The sequence below is a fragment of the Ceratotherium simum genome, chromosome 31 (assembly GCF_057802395.1).
Source record: "Ceratotherium simum simum isolate JZ-2026a chromosome 31, ASM5780239v1, whole genome shotgun sequence".
Lineage (NCBI taxonomy): Eukaryota > Metazoa > Chordata > Mammalia > Perissodactyla > Rhinocerotidae > Ceratotherium > Ceratotherium simum.
The window spans coordinates 14,614,815-14,620,814 of record NC_141930.1 but is presented as its reverse complement, the minus strand read 5'-3'; the positions used below and the strand labels follow the sequence as shown (position 1 = coordinate 14,620,814).

At 47.5% G+C, this 6,000-nt stretch overlaps 1 protein-coding gene across 1 annotated transcript in view; it reads left to right on the top strand.

The window, feature by feature from the left end:
- The first annotated feature begins 2,128 nt into the window (after positions 1-2,128).
- KCNB2 (potassium voltage-gated channel subfamily B member 2) overlaps positions 2,129-6,000 on the top strand; it is a 377,946-nt gene continuing 374,074 nt past the window's right edge. The window contains exon 1 of the mRNA XM_087420436.1: positions 2,129-2,688. The gene's annotated coding sequence lies outside the window, so the exon portion shown is untranslated. The remainder of the gene's footprint in view (positions 2,689-6,000) is intronic.

Genomic DNA, 6,000 nt, shown 5'->3' with positions numbered 1-6,000 from the left:
GCCCTAAAATTTACAGAAGATCATACCACTTAAATTTAGGTACACCTGAAATGAATCTTAAGCAGTCTTTCTTGATTTAAAATATTTTATAAATTCCATTCATGTAACAAATATGGAGGGCCTAAGAAAAGTTGTAAAATACACGTATGTTGGTTGAATACCTCTCTCTTACATGTGTGGCTTTGGGTTCGATGTAAGGAATGCAAACAGAGTGATAACAGAATCTACCCTGGAGGAACTTATTTAAAGCGGTAAGACATGTACTTAGAAAATACATACATTCTGTAGGAAGCGGAAGGTGATATGCCTTTAAAAGACAGTCCAGCGATGTGCTACGAACATCAAAGGGGAGGGGGTTCAGAGGAGGCAGAGTTTCAAGCACTGGAAGGATTTAGACATGAGACCTGGAGAGGAGCTTCCCAGAAGAAGAGACTCTGGCGTGCACTGGCACGGAAGTGTGCAGACGCTGTCTGGTAGGGAATGGGAAGCTAGGGGACATTTGTGCACAGGGAAATGATAGGTCAGTGTTGTGTTTGGGGAAGAGGAGTAACCTGCAGAAAGTATGTGAAATGTATGAGAGGGTGCAAAGATTGGAGACGCAGGAGTGGACACCCCGCAGGTCCACAGAAATGTGCAGCTGAAGCTGGGAAACTGGTCACGGTTGGCGATAAAGGTTTGGGAATTTGGAAGTCCTCTTCCTAGTCACACTTGAGAAGCCGCGAAAAAAGCAGAGGACCAGGCCAGGTCCTGGGCGGAGGGCGAGGGCGTCTGAAGGGCCAAATTCTATGCCCAACATCTGGACCTCTACAAGACCACCCAGCACAACGTAAGCCCCATGGGAAGGCGGGAAGGCCAGATGCAGAGAACTCTAGATAATAGTGCGTCCCAGTGCACGTCAGGGCTAAAACAGGAGCAAGGATTAAATGAGATATATTTAAAACGGAGTGTATTTGGACCTTCTTCAATAGCCATCGTTCTTGGCCTAAAGAAATTCGGAAGGGAGTCCCAGCTTTAAATATACTATCATGGCCTACATTCTTTTTAAAAGAGTGTTCCAAGCTACTTTGTTTTCCTGGAAGCCCCTGTAACCGTGCCGGCTCTCTCTGTCCCGTGCCTGTTAGGGAGCACACGGGTCAGGAATCGGGAGAGCCCAGGGATGTTATTCAAGTTCATCCCGTCTTACCACGCCTGAAGGTGGGGAAGGGTATGGCTGTCCACCCTGTGGCCTCGCCAAGGAGGAATTTGGCACAGTTCTCAGGATGGCAGGCAGAGCGGGCAAACGAGAGAAAGCCAGGGTCTGAATAGCGCCCCCGTGGGAAACAAGAGTTAAGGCTGCCACCGACCGGGCTTTCCCCTCAAATCCAGGAAAGCGGGGTTACTGGGGCTGGCGAAGGCCCCCGCGCGGAGCTGGAGATGCTCGGAAGGAGAGTCAGATCCTATCTGCGCTCCTAGTTATCCCCGCGCTCGTCGGGAAGATACTCCGGGCCCCATCACTTAGGAGCGATCTCTCCTCGCCCCAGGCCCCCGGGGCCCGAGTGGCAGACCCCGGGTCAGGGTCGCATAGGGACGGGCCAAGGGGAGAGCCCAACAGCTGGGAGCAGCAGGGCCCAGGGAATCCCGCGAACAGCGCGGCTTGGCGGGGCGCCCCGGGCTTTCCCGGCGCCGTGTGCGCGGCGCGCGCGGGGCTGCGGACCCTCCCGCTCGGCGGGCGCAACCAGCCGGGCGGGAGCCGCGGAGCGAAGCAGGTGGGTGTGGCGGGGGCCCGGCGCCCGAGGGAGAGGCGGGCGCGCGGGAGGAGAGGGAGGCGCCCGCCGAGATGTGGGTGGCTCCCGCCCTCCCGCGTCCCGGCCGCGCCCTGGGCACGGGGGCGCTGTCCCGCCTCGGGCGCACAGCTCCCGCGCCGCGAGGCCGAGCCCGGGCGTCCCCGGCGGTGCCCGGCCCGCCGCCCACCTTAGAGCCGCGAGCGCCGAGGAGGAGCAGGAGCAGGAGGAGGAAGAGGAGGCGGCGGCGGCCGCTCCAGCCCGCGGGTGCGCGGAGCGCGGGAGGAGGCGGAGCGCGAGGCGGGGTGGCCGCGGGCGGGTGTGCGCGCCGGGCCGGCGCCCCTGAGCGCCCCGCCTCGCCTCCGGCGCCCAGCCTCTCTGCTGCTCAGGCACAGACACACACCCACCAAGCACCCACCACCTTCCGCCCTCGCCGGCCGCCGCCGTTGCGCCGCGGGCAGCCGGAGCGAGCGGTAACTCCCCGGCCGGCGCGGCTCGCCTGCCCGGCTCCTTCCGCGCGGCGAGCTCAGCCCCGCTCGATTTTTCCTTTTCTATCCCAGCCCTCTGTTGTCTGGGCGGCGGCGGCAGGGGGATGGGGGCCCGCGTGGGGAACGGGGTGAAGATCGATGGAGATTATTGTTCTTTTAAAGGATGCTTTAGCTTCCTCCCGCCGCCTCTCCTTTGAGCCTTCCTACTAGAGACCGTGAACCAGAGTCAGGGATGTAAAGAGAGGGGGAAAAAAACGCCAGGAGCTCCAGCCAGCCTGGGAGACCCTCCTCTCTGTGGAGGGGAGGGGGATTTCCAGCGACAGATCATTGGCGAAGGGGATCGTCGCAGGGAGAGGAGCCCCGGAGGGAGCGGGGAATCCCACAGCCCTTTGTGGTGCCCGAGCCCGTGTCGCCTGCTGAGCGGGGTCGGTGGGAGCTAGGTAAGTGGCGGGGGCATTGCTGCTCCCCAAAGGGGTCTTCCTTTGAGAATGAATCATCGCGGGCAGCCTAGCCAGACTTGAGTTGCTAAAGGAATTGGAAACTGCCATATGGCGCCGAGTGGACTTACACACAAAGCTGACTTAGCCCTGAGAGGGTTATTAATGAAGGCTCCGTCCCCGTGGGGAAGGCACTCAAGGGTTGGCCCCTGAAAAGCTTCCGAGCAGCCAGCCTGGGAAGGGATGGGAAATGTTATTTCTAGGAGATGAGCTCTTGTTGCCTTCTGTTCAATTATTGGTAAATGCCACACTCACATGCACACACTTGTGGGACCGGATTTAGGGAGTGTGATGGCTCTGATGTATGAACAGTCCTCAGAGCACAGAGACATGCATGCATTTTATTCGTCAAGCGGTGCGCGGTCTCCGTGCTGTAGCACGGTTCCTGAGAGGGAGAACGAAGGAGTCTCTAAGGAAAGCTTCATGGCTGTTTCCACCACACTCTGCTAGGGTACTTGGGAATACAATTGCCATGAATGGCACCAAAACACACCGACCATTTGCCTCATCATTTGCTTCCAGTGCTTAATAACTGCTTTCAAAATAGTATGTGCCATCTATTTTCTTGAATTAGAGCATTTTTGTGTATTCATTCATAAAAATTGTCAGTGTGCAATATGCACAAACATGCCATGTATACATCATCTATGACTGCACAAGTGTTATAATAATAGACACAAGATTACACTGAAAAATTTAGGATGCACAGATGTACACTGGGTTAATTTCATGCAGGTGCAACATTTCTCTTATCGTTATGCAATAATGTCAATGTTTTAAACAGCATTTCACATTTCTATTTTTGCATTGATTTTTGGATTTTGTTGGGAATCTGATTTCTTTAAGCTCAGCTAAAAGGAAAAGTGAGCACCTTATTATTGTTTTTAAATGTGTAGTATTGTGTGGGAAAGAAGTCTCTTGGTTTATTTACCAATAAACATCAATTGAGATATTACATTTCATAGAACAAGAGAAAGATAAATTCCAGTCAAAAATCTAAAGTCTTACTTGTTGGTACTGAGTAACTTGCAGGAAAGGTTTTGAAGAAGAGGGTAATGTTTTGAAAATTATGTATGTATAAAGTAAAGTTTTACTTTATTTCACTCTTTAGAGGGGCACGTGTGTGTGTATTTATGTGTGTGTGAGTCAATATATATAAAGTTGTCCAAAGCTTACTTGTAAAACTTGAATAGGATCTATAGACAACTAGACTAGAGAGTTCTTGGTTCTTAAATTAACCAAAACTTAAACAGTTCAGTAATTTGACACATTGTGTGTGTGTATGTGCATTTAACTGCTGCTAGAGGTCGTGTTTTTTAGTGTAAGTCGTAAATAATGTGCTTACTTGTGTGGCTGCATAGACATTCTGAGAGTATTGAGGGTCCAATATATAAGTAACTCTTTTCTCCACTGAATAAAAAGTATCCGCTCCATCGAAAAGAGTTAATATGCCTTCACAAAGTACATATTAGAAGCCCCTCCCATCTTGCTGTCGGAGTCAGACCAGTTGTTTATCACAAATAGAATTCTGTCTACTGCACTCTTTTTCCTTTTCTGGCACAACTCGGACTCTTGGAGAAAGGAGTGAATCGCTTGGGGGTTCTCTTTGCTTTCTTCCTCCCTTTAACCTTCATCTTCCCCGCTTTATGCCAGTGTTCCCAAATCTCCCTCATACACAAACACGCACACCGCCTCTAGAACATAACTCCATTGCCTGCCGCTTTGAGAATTGTAGTGTCTCTCTTTTCTTTTTCTCCTGTGTTTTTCTAAATAGAATCAATCTGTGCATCAATTGAAACTATTTCCAATTTTCCTTTTTTCCAAATCCCATAGTTCGACTTTCTGAGCATACATGTTTATTGAATATTCAGAGGGAATTAGTGAAAATTATTACCGTATCCAGTCCTTTCTGTTTTTGCTTTTAAAGTTTCCTTGTTGACACCCTGGAGCAACTGTGAAGTTGAACTCAACCTTCTAATTTCCAGTGTGGTAACAAAGGTGGGGCTGCTAGAAAAATGAAATGGCAGGATATGCTTCCAGTCTCATTTCTTGGCAACTTCAAAGCATATCTGCCCAGCTTTCTTGCATACCTGCCTGTATATCTGTGGAAAGTCTTCATTAAGCATCGAAAAAATATTTTTTCTTGAATTTATATCTGGCATTTTGAAATGGCATTCTGCTGAGTCTGGTATGTGTATACATATTTTGAAAGTAGACCAAATAAATGGTAAAAATCTAGGAAACCTACAAGATATATTTCATTCTGATTTAATACATTTTTTTCTTGATCAATTATAAGGAAGTAATTAGTTCCTTGAAATGTGCTATCCCTTAGAGACTAATTCTTTAGGAACATCCTTCAAGTTGATAGGACATCTTCTCATGTACATTTTAAGGTAAATATATAAGATTTAGAATGTAATATTATTTGAGATTTGCATATACTCATCAAGTGGATATTGCATAAAATCATAAAATAAGGGCTTCAGAGGAGTGGAGACTACCCATGCATTATATGTGATATTTTTTAAGTTCAGAATATTTTTTAAGGTAAGAGTTTGTGGCCTTGTTACTCCTGAAGTGATAAAATAAACTTTATAGAGCAGCACAGTCTTAAATTTTTCAGTCATATACTACAAGTATCTTGGTACTCTAGATCTATAGCCCATTCTTGTTCATTGCTTATTTCCTCCTTGTGCTTCTTAAATATATATTCCCACCAAGTCTACCGCAAGCCCAGGTTGTCAGGCAGAAGGGCAAGTGTGTGAGGCCGTGGGCTTCTTGGCCTGTGTAAGCCAGTCCCTACCATATTATCTTTAAGGGAAAAGTGCCTCTTTCCGGAGGTTGAATTGTACCTGTCTATCCTGTCTGATTTAATATCATGTATCTACTCAGTAACTCACTCATTAATTCATTTATTACTCATTAAGTATGTATCAGGAGAAGAATGCTTGATTAGAATGTAACAAATATAAAGGAGGTAGAAGACACAGTCTCTGCCCCACAAGGCGTTTTAACCGTGTAGAGAGTAAAACTTGAATAACTAATTGAAGAATCACACATATAGTTCAAAATCAGGGATGTGTTGCATACAGAAATGCATTTAACAGTTTCATGCTTAAATTAATTAAGACAAATTCATGAAGAGGATCATGAAAATTTTTCCCAGTCTTTGCATTAGAGAATTATTGTAAAACAACAATAATAATAACTTTTATTAAAATGATTAATTTTTAAATTCAAATTAAATTAAAA